This window comes from Puma concolor, unplaced genomic scaffold, assembly GCF_028749965.1.
Source record: "Puma concolor isolate L17-30 unplaced genomic scaffold, mPumCon1.1.hap2 unalloc_scaffold_64, whole genome shotgun sequence".
NCBI classification, from domain to species: Eukaryota; Metazoa; Chordata; class Mammalia; order Carnivora; family Felidae; genus Puma; species Puma concolor.
Window position 1 is genome coordinate 141802 of NW_028240274.1, and position 22078 is coordinate 163879.

Below are 22078 nucleotides of genomic sequence, written 5' to 3' on the forward strand. Positions count from 1 at the left end.
GAGTGGCCTGTATTTTGTTTTCACTACAGATAAACACGGGGCATTCATCTCAGCAGGAGGGCTGCCTGGGTAAGAGGAAGCACTGAGCCGATGGGTATAAGGCCATGGGTGAGCTACCAGGAAAGAGGGGGGGACAGTGGGGGTAGAGCACTGAGATAGTTGGGGGGAAGGATAACGAACTACTAAATTGTTTTGGCTGCATAACTCTTCATAGTCTTTCTTAATAGGGAGCCGGGGGTGGGCGCGGGGTGGAGGGGGGAGGGGAGCAGTGGGCAGGGGAAGACACACACGTGGAAGAGCTTACTTGCACAGAGCCCACCAGTAAGCTTGTAGGTATGAATGCCATTGTTATTGTTTCAAAGCCAAAGGACATTCAGAGCCTCAAGGTTGAGGAACTGTGTTTAACCAGACATGTGACACTCACGTTCTTTCTCTTCATAACATTGTCTGACTGGATATTAACTAGTGTTACACAAACCCGACATGTTAATGGGCCTGAAAAAACGTAGAAGAATGGGCTGGAATAGGAAGAATAGGGGAGTTTCCAAGGCAGGAACAAAAACGCATGGCTCCCAGCCGCACCGCTAACTCCCTCTGACCTCCGTTGTGGAAGAGTTTGAATCTTCGCTCCCCTTTTCTCCACCTACTAACATGTTTATCTTCTGGCAACTGGTTCTCTATTTATCACAACGTGGTTCTTTTTTTTTTTTTTTTTTTCAAATTGAGATATAGAATATGCATAATAGAATATGCAACGTTATAAAGTATATAGTGCAATGGTATACTTTGATAGACAGTAATCACTGCTAATTCCAGAACATTGTCATCACCCCCCTCAAAAGAAATACCATACCCATCAGCCTTTACTCCCCATTCTCCCCTCCCCCCAGGCCCCTGGCAACAACTAATTTACCTTCTGCCCCTATGGATTTGCCTATTCTGGACATTTCATCGAAATGTGTGTCTAGTTTCTTTCACATAGCTTGTTGGCTTCAAGATTTATCCGGTTGTAGCATGTTTCAGTACTTCATTCTTTTTTTTAATGTTTATTTATTTTTGAAAGAGAGCGCCCACACAAGCGGGGAAGGGGCAGAGGGAGAGGGGGACAGAGGATCCAAAACCACAGAGCCTGATGTAGAGCTCGAACTCATGAACTGTGAGATGACGACCTGAGCCAAAGTCAGATGCTTAACCGACTGAGCCACCCAGGTGCTCCAATCACATTTTGTTCATCCATTCATGAGTTATTGGACATTTGGATTATTTTGACTTTTTGGCTCTTATGAATAATGCTGCTATGAGTATTCATGTGCAAGTTTTTGTGTGGTCATATGTTTTTAATTCTCTTGGGTACGTACCTAAGAGTGGAATTGCTGGGTCATGTAGTAACTCTATATTTAACCCTTTTGAGGAACTGCCAAACTGTTTTCCACAGTGACTGCACCATCTTACATTCCCACCAATGTATGAAGATTCTGGTTTCCCCAAATCTTGCTACCACTTATCATTGTCTCTCTGTTCGATCATAGCCATCTTAGTGAGTGTAGAGTAGTATCTCATTGTAGCTTTGATTTCTATTTCCCTAATGACCTAAGACATTGAGCATCTTTTCATGTGCTTATTGGCCATTCATGTATTTTCTTTGGCGAAATGTCTCTTCAAATCCTTTACCCATTTAAACATTAGATTATTTGTCTTTTTCCTGAGTTTTAAGAGTTCTTTATATATTCTGGATATTCTGGATACTAGACTTGTATCAGACATATGATAGTTTTGGGTTGTTTTTTTATTTTTAAATAAAGTCCAGCTTACCTATTTTTCCTTTGGTTTGTTGTGCTTTTTGTGTCATGTCTAAGAAACTGTTGCCTAAATCCAAGGTCATAAAGATTTCTCTCCTGAGAGTTTTATAGCTTGAGCTCTTCCATTTAGGTCTTTGACTCATTTTGAGTTAATATTTATATATGGTGTGAAGTGTAGGAATCCAACTCCATTATTTTGTATGGGGATATACGGTTGTCCCAGCATCATTTGAAAACACTAGTCTTCCCACATTGAATGGTGTTGGCACCCTTGTTGAAAATCAGTGGGCCATAAATGTGAGGATTTATTCCTGGACTGTCAGTTCTGTTCCATCAGCTTACATGTCTGTTCTTATGCCAGTACCACACCGTGATTACTGTAGTTTTGAAGTAGGTTTTGAAACCAGGGCGTGTGAGTCTCCCCATTTGGTTGTTCTTTGTCAAAATCGTTTTGGAGCCCCTGGGTAGCTCAGTTGGTTAAGTGGCCGGCTCTTGATTTCAGCTCAGGTCATGACCTCACGGTTTGTGAGATGGAACCCCGTGTTGCCATCTGCACTGACAGCATGGAGCCTGCTTGGGATGCTCCCTCTCTTTCTCCCTCTGCCCCTCCCCTGCTCACACTTTTCCCCACTCACACTCGCTCATGTTTGCTCTTCTGCACGGGTGTGTATGCTCGCTGTCTCTCAAAATGAATAGATAAACTTTTTTTTTTTTTAAAGATCATTTTGGGCTATTCTCGGTCCCTTGAATTGACATACAGATTTTAGAATTAGCTTGCCAATATTTGGAAAGAAGTCAGTTGGGGTTTTGATAGGGATTATACTGAAACCACAGTTCAATCTGGGGTATAGTGCCATTTTAACAATATTTTCCTCTGATCCGTGAACATGGCATATCTTTACATTTATTTCAATCTTCTTTAATTTCTTTCAACAACGTTTTGTGGTTTTTAGTGTGATTCTTGCACTTCTTTGGTTAAATGTTTTCCTAAGTATTTTATTCTTTTGAGTACTGTTATACATGGAATTGTTTTCTTAATTTCATTTTTGGAATAGTCATTGCTGATGTATAGAAATAAAGCTAATTTTTACATATCGATCTTGTGTCCTGTAACCTTGCTGAACTCATTTATTAGTGCTAAGGTTTTTTTTCTACATTCCCAGGAATATGTCTTGTGGTCTTCTAGTTACCCAGGAAGATGTTGGAGCATTTCAAAGTCCCTATGGACATCTCATTTCTCAGCTTTTCCCTTTTAGGCTTTTTGTTTAGGCTATTTTTTGTCTTGTGATCAATTGCCTCACATAGCTGCCAGATTAAAACATTTATCTATAATTGTTTTCAAAAAAATGCCCCTTGGGAAGAGGCTATTTTAGCACTGTGCAGTTCTCAGTGAGGTCAAGGGCAAGGCTTTCAAGTGAAGTTTTTTAGGGACCCCACTAGACAGGTAAAACAATGACAGTTTGTTCTTTGGGAATGAGGCTTTAAGGAACTTCAGCTCCATTTTGTTCCCCTGGGATGCGGGCAATTTTTAAGGCTATCATCAGGATGGAGAGCAGAGGTTGAGGACAAGTTAAAACAACAGAGCTCACTGTTCTTATAGAAATTAGTAATTTTTTCTTTAATACATGCTCTCCGGGTTGCTGCAAGCCCATTGGTTAAAATTTCCAAAGTTCTGAGAAAGTTGATTTTGACCATTTTTGCTAGTTGTTGTTGTTGTTGTTGTTGTTGCTTTTACGGAAGGATGAATTTTCAGACGTCCTTCCTTTCTCATTTTCACTGATTCACCTGTAACAGGGCTTTAAAATCTCTAAAGTCTCAGGGCACCTGGGTGGCTCAGTTAACTGCCTGACTCTTGATTTCGGCTCAGGTCATGATCTTGCGGTCATGGGATCAAGCCCCATGTCAGGCTCTGCACTGGGCATGGAGCCTGCTTGGGATTCTCTCTCTCTCTCTTCCTCTGCCTCTCCTGCACTCATACTCTTGTACTCTCTCTCTCAAAAAATAGAATAAAAAAATAAGAAATGAAATCTCTAAAGTCTCAATGATCACAGGCTAATTAAATACTTAATCATGGGAGATGATTAGAGGAAAGGAATAAAAGTAGAAAATGTAATTCTTAGAGAAGCTCTCCCAGATGGAGAGATGAAGTTCAGCAAAGTGTTTCTATATTTAATGCTCTCAAAGTTAAGTTTAAGGTAACGGCTATTTTAAACCCCCTTTTTTTCATACAATTTAAATACAGGCTTTGGAGTCAGAACTGAGTTCAGATTCCATCTCTGCTTCTTGACTGGCTTGACAAACTGGGACAAATTATACAACCTCTCTGTACTTCAGTTTCCTCACTTGTAAAATGGGGTAATGATGTGTCTATCACATAAGGTTATTGTGAGGTTTAAATGTGAAATGCTGATCACAGATGCCCCATAGCTCAATAGTATCGGTTGTGATGATTATCCTTATAATTTTGCAAAAGTACAGTGATGATTCTTGAGCAGAGTCAACCTAAAGGCAGATTTTCTTTTCTTTCTTCCTGTTTCCTTCACTTTATTTTTGCTGTAAAGAACTGAGAAGAAAATCTACTCAGCATTTTGGAATAAAAACTTGTGTCAAGCAGTGACAAAATGTTATTTATTCAACAAGCCTTCACTAAGTAACTAGTAAATAACAAGCACTCTGTCAGGCACAGGGACAAAAATGACAATAGAGTATGGTCCCTGCCCTCAGGGAGCTGGCAGTCCAGCAGATGGATAAGGAAACGGGATCATATGCCACCTAACAAAGGCTGTCATAGGAGAATGAATACAAATGGTGGGGGTATAGCTTTCACCATTTCCTCTTAGATTAATCCCTTTGTCTTTAGCCCCCAAACTGAGGAATTGGTCCTATTTTTGTCTTTAACCGGGTGTTTTAAACTGTGGAATTTTTTACATTTCTAGAGATAAAGGAAAAGCACCTAGAATTATAGAGGACACTAGAAACAGTATTTCCTACAGAGCCTGGGCTTCCTACCAGCATAGTCACTTCTAGGGTTTTCAGCCCAAAAAGTTCTTTGGCATATCTTTGCTTTGCTGTCCACGTAAAAAAAAAAAAAAAAAAAAAAAAAATTTTTTTTCTCTTTCTGTTCTCCACTTTATCGTCCAGAGAGCTGGGTAGTTCCCAAAGGAAGAGTGCTTTACAGATTCTAAGGGTGATTTATAGGCAAAGGCAGAAAATGATTAGTTTTAACCTTCCAGTTCCATACCCCCAAAATGAACATAAACTTTCATGGTAGTCATTACTGGAAATGCAGATCATTTTAATTCCATTGCATTTTTCAGAATTATCAGCCGTAACCCTCTGTCAGCTGTTGAAGATTCCTATCTTTTTAAGTTGCCAGCATTAAAATATTTGTAAGTATTGCAACAATCTCATGGCTCATGAGATGATTTCTGATCTTTTTTGTTGTCATCAAAAGATTAAGTATTTTGCGTTTTGGTTAAAAAGTCCTAATTTAAGTTTTAACTGGGTTATTGAAATAAGCATTATTAGCAAAGAAAAAACGTATATGGGCAAGATAGCCTGCAGAGGAAGGCGTAGTAGTGAAGAACACATAAGAGACATGGGACTTGCAGATGTAGGTAGAAATACCATTTATCTCAAAGTGGAAAGTGGAGTAAGGTGTATATTAAAAGAAAAAAAGACTAATCAAGAGAGGTGGATGCAATTGAGAATGAAAATGAGGATAAGAGTAAAAAGGATTGTACTGTTGAGCACCAAGGTGATTAATTTGATGATGCACATAAAATGTCTTCATTGGGAGTTTTCTGAAATTATTGTCCATAGCAAGAAAACTCTTGAGCTGACTTGACAAAGAAGCCAGAATTGAAGTAACCACATGTTGTTAAGTATCTTTTTAGGTACAGAATTTTTATCCTTGGGTTCAAATCACGCATGTTTGGGCTTTCTCCTTCAGAGACATGGGATCAACACAGGTGTCACTTACAACAGTTGAGAGCATCCTCATGATGACCCTTGAATTTGGAAACACTGTAAGTTGATTTTTCTTATGTGTATTTTCACTTAGTTGTTGATTTAGATTTGTTTTATTGTCTTCCTAAGTCAGATTTATTGAGGTATAAAATTTACTCTTTTTAAGCGTACAGTTTGATGAGTTTTGACAAACGTGTACTTATGTAAGCACCACCACATTTGAGACGTAGACCATTCTGTCACCCCAAAAGGCCCCTATGTGCCTTTGCAGCCAATCCCCTTTTGTCACCACCAGCCCTGGCAACCACCAACCTAATTTTTGTCCCTATAGTTTTGCCTTCTCCACAGTGTCTTATAAATGAAATCATACAAGGGGCACCTGGGTGGCTCGGGCAGTTAAGCGTCCGACTTCAGCTCAGGTCATGATCTCGCGGTTCGTGAGTTCAAGCCCTGCATCGGACTCTGTCCTGACAGCTCAGAGCCTGGAGCCTGCTTCGGATTCTGTGTCTCCCTGTCTCTCTACCCCTTCCCCATTTGCCCTCCATCTCTCTCTCTCTCTCTCAAAAATAAATGAACATTAAAAAAAATAAATAAATGAAATCATACAGTATGCAGTCTTCTGTGATTGGTTCCTTTCAGCATAATCCTTTTGAGATTCATCCATGTGTTTTTTTAACTTTTTTAACGTTTATTTATTTTTGAGAAACAGAGAGCATAAGCAGGAGAGGGGGAGAGAGAGAGAGAGAGAGAGAGAGAGAGAGAGAGAGAGAGACAGACACACACAGAACCCGAAGCAGGCTCCAGGCTCTGTCAGCGCAGAGCCCAATACAGGGCATGAACCTGCGGAACATGAGATCATGGCCTGAGCCAAAGTCGGTCACTTATCTGACTGAGCCACCCAGGCACCCCAGAGACTCATCCATGTGTTTGCACATGTCAGTAGTTCATTTCCTTTTTATTGCCGAGTAGTATTGCAGTTGTGAGGATATACCAGTTTGTTTATGCGTTCATCAGTTAATGGGCATTTGAGTTGTTTCTAGCTTTTTGGCCTTTATGAATAAAGTTGCTTAAAACACTTACATGCAGGTCTTCGTATGAGCATATGTTTTCATTGGGGGAGGGGGGGAGGGGGTAAAATACCTAATGGCAGGATTGCTACATCATATGCTAAGTGTATATTTAACTGTTTAAGAAACTGCTTACCTGTTTTCTAAAGTGGATGTACCATTTTGCATTCCAGCCTGCAGTATATGAGATCTTCTATCTATCCTTTCTTCTAATGTCTTGATCTATTTTTCATAAGGTGAATGTTGGCCTTAAAATTGAGTTGGGAAGTAGTCCCCTCTCTTCAATTCTCTAGTACAGTTTGTGCAGAATTGGCATTATGTTTTCCTTAAATGTTTGCTAGAATTCACCAGTGAAGCCATGTGGGCTTGAAGCTTTCTTTGTGAGAAAGTGTTAAACTACAGATTTTATTTTTGTAATAGTGCTACTTAAATTACATACTTATTTTTTGGAGTAGTTCATGTCTTTCAGGGAATCTATTTCATCTTGAAGTTATTGACATAAAGTATTTTATAATGTTCCCTTATTATCCTTTTAGTATCTGTAGAATTGTAGTGATGTCATTCCTCTCATTTTTGATATTGATAATTTGTGTCTTCTCTTGTCTTTTCTTGATAAATCTGGCCAGAAGTTTATCAGTTTTACTTATCTTCTCTAAAAAGTGCCTTTTCATTACACTGACTTCTCTATTTTTGTTTTCCTTTTTAAAAATTTCTGCTTTGATCTTCATCATTCCATTTTCTCTCCTTACTCAGTGATGAATTTCCTTTTCTTTTTCTAGTTTCTTCAAAGTGGACACTGGGGGGGGGGGGGGGGGCGCCTGGGTGGCGCAGTCGGTTAAGCGTCCGACTTCAGCCAGGTCACGATCTCGCGGTCCGTGAGTTTGAGCCCCGCGTCGGGCTCTGCGCTGATGGCTCGGAGCCTGGAGCCTGTTTCCGATTCTGTGTCTCCCTCTCTCTCTGCCCCTCCCCCGTTCATGCTCTGTCTCTCTCTGTCCCAAAAATAATAAATAAACGTTAAAAAAAAAAAAAAAAACTTAAAAAAAAAAAGTGGACACTGGGGAAGATGAATACTATATGAGCAACATCCCACATGTTGACATGTGTTTTCAGTTTCAGTCGGTACAAAATCGTTTTTAATATCCATTTTGACTTATTTGACCAATAGGGTTCCTTAGGAGTGTGTTGGTTAGTTTCTAAATATTTGGAGATTTTACAGATCTGTTAATTTGTTATTTAATTCCATTGTGGTCACAGAACAATATGTTGGATGACTGAAATCCTTTTAAATTTATTGAGGCTTGTTTTATAGCCAATGAATTCTGGTAATAGATGAGAATATGGTCTATTTTGATAAATATTATGTGCCCACTTGAAAAAAAATATGTAGTCTGCTGATTTGGTGTGGAGTATTCTATAAATGTCAACTAGGTCAAGTAGGTTGGTAGTATTTTTCAAGTCTGATGTATCATTACTCATTTTCTATATATTTTTTCTGTCAATTATTGAGAGAGGGATATTGAAATCTCCAACTATAATTGTGTACTTTTGTGTCTCTCTTTCCTATTCTCCTTAATATATTTGGAAGTTCTATTATCAGATACATAAATTTTTAAGTTATGTCTTTTCTATTAGTTGACATTTCTATCACAATGGAATAACCTCATTTATCCCTGGTAATATCTTCGCTTTGAAATTGACTTTGTCCTATAGTAAATATAGCCACTCAAGGTTTCGTTTGATTAGTGTTAGCAAAGCATAATTTCTTCCATATTTTTAACCTACTTATATCTTTGTATTGAAGATGAATCTTATAGACAGCATATAGTTGGCTTTTGCTTTTTTATCCAGTATGACAACTCTATCTTTTAATTAGGTGATTGCACCATTTATAGTTAATGTAATTATTTATAGGATTACATTTAAAGCTACTGTCTACTCTTTCTATGTATCCCATCTGTTCTTTGTTTCTTTTCTTTTTCTTTTTCTTCCTGCTCTTGGGTTGATTTAGTACGTTTTATTATTTTTTGGTGGGGGGATAAATAGTTACAACTCAGGTTTTGTTATTTTAGTAGCTGTTTAATGGTTTGTAGTGTTCATGTTTAACTTATCACAGTCTATCTTCAAATGATATGATATGATTTCATGAATAGTATAAGAACCTTACAATAAATAGTGTACTTCCATTGTTCCCCTCCTGACCTTTGTGCTATTGTTTTCATACGTTTTACTTTTAGCACACCATATTATTTTTTTTGTTTAAATAGTCAATTATCTTTTTTTATTTTTTATTTTTGAGAGAGACAGAGTGCAAGTGGGGGAGGGGCAGAGAGAGAGGGAGACACAGAATCTGAAGCAGGCTCCAGGCTCTGAGCTGTAGACACAGAGCCTGATGTGGGGCCTGAAATCACAGACTATGAGATCATGACCTGAGCTGAAGTCAGATGCTTAACTGACTGAGCCACCTGGGTGCCCCTCAATTATCTCTTTTATTGAAGTATATATAGATCATGTAATATTAAATTAGTTTCAGGTGTACAACACAGTGATCTTTTATATACATTATGAAATGCTCACCACAATAAGTATATTACAGTATTATTGACGATATTCCCTATGCTGTACTTTTCATCTGGTGACTTATTTATTTTATAACTGCAAGTTTGTACCTCTTAACCCTTTTCACTCATTTTGTCCATATCCCTAGTTTGTTCTCCATATTTACAAGTGTTTTCTCTTTTTTGTTGTTGTTTATTCATTCATTTGGTTTTTTGTTTATTTTTTGTTTATTTTTTACCTTGTTTTATATTTTATTTTTTATTTATTTATTTTTTTAATATATGAAATTTATTGTCAAATTGGTTTCCATACAACACCCAGTGCTCATCCCAAAAGGTGCCCTCCTCAATACCCATCACCCACCCTCCCCTCCCTCCCACCCCCCATCAACCCTCAGTTTGTTCTCAGTTTTTAACAGTCTCTTATGCTTTGGCTCTCTCCCACTCTAACCTCTTTTTTTTTTTTTTTCCTTCCCCTCCCCCATGGGTTTCTGTTAAGTTTCTCAGGATCCACATAAGAGTGAAATCATATGGTATCTGTCTTTCTCTGTATGGCTTATTTCACTTAGCATCACACTCTCCAGTTCCATCCACGTTGCTACAAAAGGCCATATTTCATTTTTTCTCATTGCCACGTAGTATTCCATTGTGTATATAAACCACAATTTCTTTATCCATTCATCAGTTGATGGACATTTAGGCTCTTTCCATCATTTGGCTATTGTTGAGAGTGCTGCTATAAACATTGGGGTACAAGTGCCCCTATGCATCAGTACTCCTGTGTCCCTTGGATAAATTCCTAGCAGTGCTATTGCTGGGTCATAGGGTAGGTCTATTTTTAATTTTCTGAGGAACCTCCACACTGCTTTCCAGAGCGGCTGCACCAATTTGCATTCCCACCAACAGTGCAAGAGGGTTCCCGTTTCTCCACATCCTCTCCAGCATCTACAGTCTCCCGATTTGTTCATTTTGGCCACTCTGACTGGCGTGAGGTGATATCTGAGTGTGGTTTTGATTTGTATTTCCCTGATAAGGAGCGACGTTGAACATCTTTTCATGTGCCTGTTGGCCATCCGGATGTCTTCTTTAGAGAAGTGTCTATTCATGTTTTCTGCCCATTTCTTCACTGGGTTATTTGCTTTTCGGGTGTGGAGTTTGGTGAGCTCTTTATAGATTTTGGATACTAGCCCTTTGTCCGATATGTCATTTGCAAATATCTTTTCCCATTCCGTTGGTTGCCTTTTAGTTTTGTTGGTTGTTTCCTTTGCTGTGCAGAAGCGTTTTATCTTCATAAGGTCCCAGTAATTCACTTTTGCTTTTAATTCCCTTGCCTTTGGGGATGTGTCGAGTAAGAGATTGCTACGGCTGAGGTCAGAGAGGTCTTTTCCTGCTTTCTCCTCTAAGGTTTTGATGGTTTCCTGTCTCCCATTCAGGTCCTTTATCCATTTTAAGTTTATTTTTGTGAATGGTGTGAGAAAGTGGTCTAGTTTCATTCTTCTGCATGTTGCTGTCCAGTTCTCCCAGCACCATTTGTTAAAGAGACTGTCTTTTTTCCATTGGATGTTCTTTCCTGCTTTGTCAAAGATGAGTTGGCCATACGTTTGTGGGTCTAGTTCTGGGGTTTCTATTCTATTCCATTGGTCTATGTGTCTGTTTTTGTGCCAATACCATGCTGTCTTGATGATGACAGCTTTGTAGTAGAGGCTAAAGTCTGGGATTGTGGTGCCTCCTGCTTTGGTCTTCTTCTTCAAAATTACTTTGGCTATTCGGGGCCTTTTGTGGTTCCATATGAATTTTAGGATTGCTTGTTCTAGTTTCGAGAAGAATGCTGGTGCAATTTTGATTGGGATTGCATTGAATGTGTAGATAGCTTTGGGTAGTATGGACATTTTGACAATATTTATTCTTCCAATCCATGAGCAGGGAATGTCTTTCCATTTCTTTAAATCTTCAATTACCTTCATAAGTTTCCTATAGTTTTCAGCATGCAGATCTTTTACATCTTTGGTTAGATTTATTCCTAGGTATTTTATGCTTCTTGCTGCAATTGTGAATGGGATCAGTTTCTTTATTTGTCTCTCTGTTGCTTCATTGTTAGTGTATAAGAATGCAACTGATTTCTGTACATTGATTTTGTATCCTGCAACTTTGCTGAATTCATGTATCAGTTCTAGCAGACTTTGGTGGAGTCTATCGGATTTTCCATGTATAATATCATGTCATCTGCAAAAAGCGAAAGCTTGACTTCATCTTTGCCAATTTTGATGCCTTTGATTTCCTTTTGTTGTCTGATTGCTGATGCTAGAACTTCCAGCACTATGTTAAACAACAGCGGTGAGAGTGGGCATCCCTGTCGTGTTCCTGATCTCAGGGAAAAAGCTCTAGTTTTTCCCCGTTGAGGATGATGTTAGCTGTGGGCTTTTCATAAATGGCTTTTATGATCTTTAAGTATGTTCCTTCCATCCCGACTGTCTCAAGGGTTTTTATTAAAAAAGGGTGCTGGATTTTGTCAAAGGCCTTTTCTGCATCGATTGACAGGATCATATGGTTCTTCTCTTTTTTTTTTTTTGTTAATGTGATGTATCACGTTGATTGATTTGCGAGTGTTGAACCAGCCCTGCACCCCAGGAATGAATCCCACTTGGTCATGGTGAATAATTCTTTTTATATGCCGTTGAATTCGATTTGCCAGTATCTTATTGAGAATTTTTGCATCCATATTCATCAGGGATATTGGCCTGTAGTTCTCTTTTTTTACTGGGTCTCTGTCTGGTTTAGGAATCAAAGTAATACTGGCTTCATAGAATGAGTCTGGAAGTTTTCCTTCCCCTTCTATTTTTTGGAATAGCTTGAGAAGGATAGGTATTATCTCTGCTTTAAACGTCTGGTAGAACTCCCCTGGGAAGCCATCTGGTCCTGGACTCTTATTTGTTGGGAGATTTTTGATAACCGATTCAATTTCTTTGCTGGTTATGGGTCTGTTCAAGCTTTCTATTTCCTCCTGATTGAGTTTTGGAAGAGTGTGGGTGTTTAGGAATTTGTCCATTTCTTCCAGGTTGCCCAATTTGTTGGCATATAATTTTTCATAGTATTCCCTGATAATTGTTTGTATCTCTGAGGGATTGGTTGTAATAATTCCATTTTCATTCATGATTTTATCTATTTGGGTCATCTCCCTTTTCTTTTTGAGAAGCCTGGCTAGAGGTTTGTCAATTTTGTTTATTTTTTCAAAAAACCAACTCTTGGTTTCGTTGATCTGCTCTACAGTTTTTTTAGACTCTCTATTGTTTATTTCTGCTCTGATCTTTATTATTTCTCTTCTTCTGCTGGGTTTAGGCTGCCTTTGCTGTTCTGCTTCTATTTCCTTTAGGTGTGCTGTTAGATTATGTATTTGGGATTTTTCTTGTTTCTTGAGATAGGCCTGGATTGCAATGTATTTTCCTCTCAGGACTGCCTTCGCTGCGTCCCAAAGCGTTTGGATTGTTGTATTTTCATTTTCGCTTGTTTCCATATATTTTTTACTTTCTTCTCTAATTGCCTGGCTGACCCACACATTCTTTAGTAGGGTGTTCTTTAACCTCCATGCTTTTGGAGGTTTTCCAGACTTTTTCCTGTGGTTGATTTCAAGCTTCATAGCATTGTGGTCTGAAAGTATGCATGGTATAATTTCAATTCTTGTAAACTTATGAAGGGCTGTTTTGTGACCCAGTATATGATCTATCTTGGAGAATGTTGCATGTGCACTCGAGAAGAAAGTATATTCTGTTGCTTTGGGATGCAGAGTTCTAAATATATCTGTCAAGTCCATCTGATCCAATGTCTCATTCAGGGCCCTTGTTTCTTTACTGACCATGTGTCTAGATGATCTATCCATTTCTGTAAGTGGAGTGTTAAAGTTCCCTGCAATTACCACATTCTTATCAATAAGGTTGCTTATGTTTATGAGTAATTGTTTTATATATTTGGGGGCTCCGGTATTCGGCGCATAGACATTTATAATTGTTAGCTCTTCCTGATGGATAGACCCTGTAATTATTATATAATGCCCTTCTTCATCTCTTGTTACAGCCTTTAATTTAAAGTCTAGTTTGTCTGATACAAGTATGGCTACTCCAGCTTTCTTTTGGCTTCCAGTAGCATGATAAATAGTTCTCCATCCCCTCACTCTCAATCTAAAGGTGTCCTCAGGTCTAAAATGAGTCTCTTGTAGACAGCAAATAGATGGGTCTTGTTTTTTTATCCATTCTGATACCCTATGTCTTTTGGTTGGCGCATTTAATCCATTTACATTCAGTGTTATTATAGAAAGATACGGGTTTAGAGTCATTGTGATGTCTGTATGTTTTATGCTTGTAGCGATGTCTCTGGTACTTTGTCTCACAGGGTCCCCCTTAGGATCTCTTGTAGGGCTGGTTTAGTGGTGACAAATTCCTTCAGTTTTTGTTTGTTTGGGAAGACCTTTATCTCTCCTTCTATTCTAAATGACAGACTTGCTGGATAAAGGATTCTCGGCTGCATACTTTTTCTGTTTAGCACACTGAAGATCTCGTGCCAATTCTTTCTGGCCTGCCAAGTTTCAAAAGAGAGATCAGTCACGAGTCTTATAGGTCTCCCTTTATATGTGAGGGCACGTTTATCCCTTGCTGCTTTCAGAATTTTCTCTTTATCCTTGTATTTTGCCAGTTTCACTATGATATGTCGTGCAGAAGATCGATTCAAGTTACGTCTGAAGGGAGTTCTCTGTGCCTCTTGGATTTCAATGCCTTTTTCCTTCCCCAGTTCAGGGAAGTTCTCAGTTATAATTTCTTCAAGTACCCCTTCAGCACCTTTCCCTCTCTCTTCCTCCTCTGGGATACCAATTATGCGTATATTATTTCTTTTTAGTGTATCGCTCAGTTCTCTAATTTTCCCCTCATACTCCTGGATTTTTTTATCTCTCTTTCTCTCAGCTTCCTCTTTTTCCATAACTTTATCCTCTAGTTCACCTATTCTCTCCTCTGCCTCTTCAATCCGAGCTGTCGTCGTTTCCATTTTGTTTTGCATTTCGTTTAAAGCGCTTTTCAGCTCCTCGTGACTGTTCCTTAGTCCCTTGATCTCTGTAGCAAGAGATTCTCTGCTGTCCTCCATACTGTTTGCAAGCCCAGCGATTAATTTTATGACTATTATTCTAAATTCACTTTCTGTTATATTATTTAAATCCTTTTTGATCAGTTCATTAGCTGTTGTTATTTCCTGGAGATGCTTCTGAGGGGAATTCTTCCGCTTGGTCATTTTGGGTAGTCCCTGGAGTGGTGAGGACCTGCAGGGCGCTTCCCCTGTGCTGTGGTGTATAACTGGAGTTGGTGGGCGGGGCCGCAGTCCGACCTGATGTCTGCCCCCAGCCCACCGCTGGGGCCACAGTCAGACTGGTGTGTGCCTTCTCTTCTCCTCTCCTAGGGGCGGGATTCACTGTAGGGTGGCGTGGCCCATCTGGGCTACTTGCACACTGCCAGGCTTGTGATGCTGGGGATCTGGCGTATTAGCTGGGGTGGGTAGGCGTATTAGCTGGGGTGGGCAGGAGGGGCAGGCTTAGCTCGCTTCTCCTTAGGTGATCCACTTCAGGAGGGGCCCCTCTTCTGTGGGCCTCTCATCTGCGCTTGGCTCCGGAGACTCCGTTCTGCTAATCCTCTGGCGGCTTTCTGGGTTATTTAGGCAGGTGTAGGTGGAATCTAAGTGATTAGGTCCCAAGTTTAAATGTCAAATCTTTCCAAAGAAATTGGAAACTGCCCAACCGCAGGAGAAGAGCCTAGACGAGGTTGAGAGTGTGGGGAAAAAGTTCCTGAGAGTGAACAAGGTCATCAAGGGCCCAAAGGGCATACGGAAAAGGCACTTAAAAGAACTGAGACGTCAGAACATCCAGAGGAAACAGAACGCCCAGCCGTCTGTGGAGAACATGGCCAAGGAAAGAAGGCTCAGGAGACCATCCCCAGGGGAGCTTCACGTGGCGCACAGGCCCAGCAAATTAATGGGAAGCTCCTTCAATACAGAGCCTTCGTTCGTAGAGGAGCACAAGGCAGCGGTCTCTTCTTTCCTGAAGCAATACTCTTTGGGCAGGCCTTCTGCCACCCCCGCTCCAAAATCCCCACCTGACGTGAAAAAAAAAAATCAAAAGACTTCATGTACAGCGTTTTTGTTTTAGAAGATGCAAATGCTAGAGTTAGAAATATGAAGGCTTTCGGGCCAGCCTCACACCCCAGAAAAACACACCGCTTTCATAAAAGTCGCTCCCATGTGGTCCACAGAACACCCTAGGCCAAACTGAATCGAAAGTCCAGAAAGGAAAGTTCACTCAGTAATAGACAGCTGCTTGCAAAGAGGCCTCCATCCTCTGCAGTCAGGAGCCTCATAAATTCCCCTTCACGAGAGGATTTTTCATCTCCGGGAGAACTGAGTCCTCAGAAAAATCCTTTTCCAGAATTATTTGCTCCTTCAGGAACTTACAGAGAAAACACTACTGCAGAGAACGCTACTGCCCAAAATGTTTCTGACGAAAATATTTCTACAGGAAACACTACTGTGCCAGCACAAACCCTCCCTGAATTCACAAACCGTAAGAATCTTTCCACTGCTAATTCTACTGTTACTGCAGACAACTCTATGCCGACCGTTAAACAAACCAATGATACACAATGGGAATACCACAATGCGGGCACTGGCTTGCCCCCAAAAGCCACAGGCTTCACTGTGTCAAAGGTGATCTGTTTGAAATTCCGTTAAACCAGCAGCTACAGTCCCTCATCCCCAACAATGACGTGAGAAGCCTCATTTCTCATGTTATCCGGACTTTGAAAATGGACTGCTCCGAGACCCACATGCAGCTGGCCTGTGCCAAGCTCATCTCCAGAACAGGCCTCCTGATGAAGCTTCTCAGCGAGCAGCAAGAAGTAAAGGTGTCCAAGGCAGAGTGGGATACGGACCAATGGGAAAATGAGAACTATATCAGTGAGAGCACAGAAGTCCAGAGTGAACAGAGAGGGCAGGAGTCAAGGGAGGTGAGGATAAATCCCAAAATGTGGGGTCTCGACATTTAGGTGGTTTAGGACATGGACCCAAGCACAAGGACCAGGGGCTCCTAGTCCGGGTCTTGTCTTGGCCACATAATTTTGCCTAAGGCAATGATCTGCCACTTTGCTCATTCAGGAAACAGTGCCGCTGTTCCCAGAGTAGACAAAAAGAGGACCTAACATACAAGATACATAAATTCTTGAAGAAAATGCTAATGATTAAGATTACATATCACATTAGATTTGGTATATTCCTTAAGAACCTATAAGCGATTCATCGGAAAGAATGGGGTTTTAGAGTCGTTAAAGAATAGTTAACTTTCATCCTATCTCTGTTTTCTAAAAACATTGTTCTTTCCCTTTTTTTAGCTCACAAAAGAAGTTCCAGGCTATGGCTATAACAACAAACTCATCTTGGCAATATCTGTGACTGTAGTAGTGATGATTTTGATCATAGTTTTCTGTCTCATTGAGGTAAGGACAACAATTAATTCAGATTCCCAGACTATATTCCTTCTTTATAATAGATTCAGAACCCACAAACTGAAAATCAAAGCCACTTTCCCACCTATCACGACCTGATATCCCTCTTCAGTCTGGAGGAAGGAGATAGGCTTTGTCCTTTCATTGCAAAGTATATTCCAGGGATTTTAAAAGGAACCCCACTGCCGGGAGACATCTGTGGATTGTAACCAAGATAACAAGCCATTAGCTTGTTCTGAGACATTAGGTCTAAGAAGGCCACAGTTGACACGATAGTAAAATTTCTTCAACTCAAAAAAATTATGTCGATTCGATGCACTCACCAGTCATCCTCCTCCTACCACTGATTTCTTTCCTCGTTGGCTAAAATGGTGAGAGAGAAATAGTCTTCACCTTCATGGAGCTATCAGTCATCTCGGAAGAAAGGGCATGGCTTAGAGATAAAAGTGTCATCTTGTTGATTAATTAGATGTACCTACAGCTCTCTCCTCCACTTCGCAAGGCATTGTGTAGACAGGTTCAGTTAAAACCCTGCAGCTAAAATCCTGCATCAGGCTACTCAAAGCTTGTCATAATTACAGTTGCCTATTCCTGGAGCTTGCCTGTTTACCTTTTATTCAATTATGTATGAATTGAATATATATTCAATATATTTATTCAAATATACATATGCTTATTATATATATATGTATATGTATATATATATATATGTATATATATATATATATATACATATATATATATTGCCATCTGTCATGGCAACCCTCCATTTCAGCCAAAGCAGCCCCCCACCATCCCCTAGTCAGACCATGCCCATTCCTACTTTTGTTGGTGACTTTGCCCACTTGAAATTCCTTTATTTCACTCTGCTGGTGGAAGTCCCATGAGCCTTCAAAAGCCAACTCGAGTTCATCTTTCTTCACAAAGCCTTCCCCGAATACTGTAATACTCCTGGACCTAGTCCTTCTGTGAGATTGTCACCATTTCTTAGGGTCTACAGTGACGCATTCCCCTCCCCTGATAACAAAAATATGCTAAACAGTTTGTTAAAAGGCAGCTCCTCAAGAGAGAAATATCAAGGTCATGGATCAGAGCAGAGATATGTAAGGCTTCCTGGTCTCTCAGACTCGAGTAAAGCCTGACTGGATGTATTAACTGCTAAGGAGAAACATGTCTGTCTTCTGGAGGGTTGGTCAGTAGTAAAGGCATAGAAATGGTGAGGAAGAGACCAACATGGGCAGTGCCCACCTAGCCTTGCCTAAGAGTAGAGATGGCACCTCAGGCAGCAGATGAGAGTCAGGCCCACCAGCCGGGCTGTGCCCGCGGGGCAGATGGATGGATCTAGCTACCTCAGTCCTTTCCATTAAACACTGGATTCAGCTAATTACTTTTCTTCCACTTCTCTTCTCACCAAATAGCCTTCTGATTATACTTCAGCGTGCCACAGAGGCCTGTCTCCACAGGAGGTAATGCCCAATCATGTAGACACAGATGCCCTATCTATGGAACGGATGTTTTCCTTATTGTCAAGTCTTGACCTGACATTCTGATTTTGATCAATCCTGTGACATTGGTGAGGTGATATTGCCTCCATGTAGAAAGAAGTGCGTTCTCTCTTGATGAGATCAGGGTCTGATTTCTCAGCCTAAGAGCCTAGGAACTAGCGTGGGGTCAGCTTACCATGACCTCTGGGAAGAGAAATCATTGGCCATTGTCCAGTCAGTACTCTGCATCTTGAGGTGGCCTGCAGCCTTTTGCTTTTGGGGAAGTTCTATAAACTCCTATTGCTGTTTTAAATTCCTATGTGGTTTAACCTTGTGTGTATATTTTTTTATGTGGTTTCATTATTTCCTCTCCCTACTTAGATGATACACTTTTTGAGGTCAGAGACCATGCAGTTTTTTTCCTGTAGTGGACAATAATGATGTTCAAAGGAAGAGATGAGGCATTGTGTCAATTTCACAAGGAGAAATAATGCAACCTAATATTTATGTGAAGTAGCCTACAGAGTCCAGCAATAGACAGATCCGTGGGTGACTAGGACTTTTGAAATGTTACCTTTTAGAGGCGCCTGGGTGGCTCAGTTGGTTAAGCGTCCTACTTTGGCTCAGGTCATAATTTCATGGTTCAGGAGTTCGAGCCCTGTGTTGGGCTCTGTGCTGACAGCTCAGAACCTGGAGCCTGCTCTGGATTCTGTGTGTGTCTCTCTCTCTCTTTGCCCCTCTCTCACTCTTACTCTCTCTCTCTGTCACTCTCAAAAATAAATAAACATTGAAATGTTACCTTTTAGTATTCAAATCAGTGGACGAAAATAAATAAGTGGTAGTAGAACAACTGCTTAATTATTTGGGAGGAAAATAACAACAGATCCCTATTTCTCACCTTAAAAAAACATATTTCAGTCAATGTAAAAAAAGAGAAACAAGAACCCGCCCAAGTATTAGAAGAAAATAGAATCAATACTTTTATGATCTTGTGGTGAGAAAAAGCTTTGTGACCTGATACCACATGCAGAAACATTTGATAGATTTGATCGTCTTGTCTGATTTATGCTTGGAATAAACCAGACATCTGATTTAATCCCCACAGTCCTGTGAGGATGATATCACCATCCTTCTTTCATACATAGAAGGGGATCAGCTTAAGGCCCCTGTGGCAAAACCCAAAGCAGAACCCAGCTGTGCCTGCAGTCAGCCTGTCTCCTATCCCACGGTTCCGTCTCCTTCACGATAAAAACACTGACAAATATTTGAAACATTGAAATTCAGTGAAAGCCCTTGAAAGGATGAATATATCTCATATGAAGAGAGTTTTATAAATCAACAGGAAGAGGACAAACAATCCAGGGGATCAAGGGGGCAAGGACTACGATGAACAGGAGGGTGTGGACAGTCCGTCACCATATCTGCCTCATGGCTTATGGGACATGGGTCTTGTTAACAAGGCCTTTTCGCCTCATGGTATAAAAACAGTCTCTGATATTTTCTTCTGTACTCTTATAATATTTGTTGTGATTTATTTATTTTTAATCTGTATGGAATCTGTGTGGTGTTTTGGTACGGTCGAGGTAGGGGATCTAACTTTTTTCCCTTACGTAAAGATCCAGTTACTTTAAAATCTTTTATTGAATGGTTCATTCTTTCTTCATGGATCTAAAATACTATTTTTATCTGGACTCTATTCTATCAATCTGGTTTTCTTTTCCTGTATCAGTATCACGCTACATACTTAACTGCAGTTGCTCCGTAAGAACGTATTTTAATGTCTGCTCTGTGATCTTCTTTTTCATACAGTTTGTAGCTATGCTTGCACATTTTCTCTACCAAATGTCAGCTGGCCAGTTTTTGTTTAAAAAACTGTCTTGGGATTTGAATGGGATTGCCTTGACTTTGTAGGTTAATTTGAAGGGAACTGACATCTTTACACTATTCTGGGAAAATAGTGTCTCACATCATGTATTCGTTTCTTCTTAATGTCCTTCAGAAGAGCTTTAGTGTTTTCATCTCATAGGTCTTACCCATTCTTTGCTAAGTTTATTCCTAGGTACTTTATGCCTTTTTATTGATCATTGTAAATGGGATAATTCTTCCGTTTTTTGATTAATTATTTATGGAACATAGGAAAGTCATTGAGGTTTACATGTTGATCTCTTGATTTTATATCTAGCCATCTTACTGAATTCTCATATTTCTTCCAATAAAATTTTAGTTGATTCTCTTGGGCCTTTTAGTTTGTCTGTAATTTCGTATGCAAATACGTCTTAGTTCTTCCTTTCCACCACTCCATTTTTTCCCAGTGCATCAGTTAGGACCTCCTCAACACCAATGAATAGAAGCAGTGATAACACACATCCTACTCTTGTCCTTGACTTTAAAACAGTGCTGCTGTTTAGGTTTCTGGTAGACACTTTTCTTTTCCTCCTCCCAAGAATTTTTATTAGGAATTATCTGTCGAATGTTACCTGAGACAGTCAGTAAAACGTATTACCAGCTGCACACAAGTTAGGTGTTATTGAAGAGTCAAAGGACTATTAAACAAATTCCTGTCCTAGGAAAAGTTATCCTCTCACTGGGTAGAGAAGACCTAAAATGCAAAGGAATGAATAAAGATTTGGAGGGAGTGGTTATTGTGATGGGTAACTGTGATCATGTTCTCTTCCAAAACAGATTCATTCTCATAGAGCAGCAGCCAAGGAAGGTAAAGAAGGAAGCTCAAGGTAAATATTAGTCTGGCAATCGTTAAAGTAGAATTTTAGAACTAGATTTTCAAACTCATCTATTTCAATCCCCTTGTTTTACAGCCAGGAAATCACCAAAGGCAGAAAGAATACATATTTGGCCTAATGCTTTGCCTGGATCCAGCAAAGTTAGCTGCCCAGCCAAACCCGAGTTAGAATGGGACTGGCACAGAGCACCTGCTCACTAGAAAGATCGTGGGGGGACGGGGGTGGAAATGTTCAGACCCTTTGCTGCTGGCGGTGGGCATCGGGCCTGGCCACAGACCTTCTCAGAGGCTCTGGAGAAGGGATAGGGAGGGCCAAAAGTCGTGGGGTGAAGGGGCTAGTCTTCAAGCATGATGGAAGGTGGAATACATGAGTCCGTCCAATAGAGTGGGGGGGGGACTTCCTTCTTCCTCCTTCTGGTTTTCGAGGCCCCGCTCTCCATTCCCTTTATCCAGACCCAATAGAATTTGAACTGGGAGAGACCTTAGATAATCATTTATCTCTTCCTTTTATAATAATGAGATGGAGAAGGAGAAAAGGAAGATGTCTTGCCGGACGGTTGTATCACTAGTACCACTAGAACCAGAAAGAAGATGGTTCCTTTCCAGTTGGGCACGTCTCTGACTACACTGTTCTTGGGCTGTGAACTGCATTTTATGTCACAACTCAGTGCACACATACCGTATAGACATAAGTCCCTTCTAAAACAAACTTACCATACACTCTGATTCTTTCTGTTCTGTTTGAGTTTATTATTTATTTGGGGGGGGGGGAGCAGAGAGAGGGAGAGAGAGAGAGAGAGAGGGAGAGAGAATCCCAAGCAGGTTCTACACTATCAGCACAGAGCCAGACACAGGGCTCAATGTCACAATCTGTGAGATCATCACTTGAGGCAAAATCAAGACTTGGGCTGCTCACCTGACTGAGCCACCCAGGTACC

General features: G+C 40.3%; 1 long non-coding RNA gene and 1 pseudogene across 1 annotated transcript; both read left to right on the forward strand.

The window, feature by feature from the left end:
• The window catches only part of LOC147571091 (pleckstrin homology domain-containing family M member 1-like), a 66512-nt pseudogene that overhangs the window by 43291 nt on the left and 1143 nt on the right, over window positions 1–22078 (forward strand).
• Window positions 260–2897, forward strand: LOC147571094 (uncharacterized). The gene is made up of 2 exons (XR_015247713.1): window positions 260–2012; window positions 2634–2897. It is a non-coding gene; the product is annotated as an uncharacterized LOC147571094 (long non-coding RNA).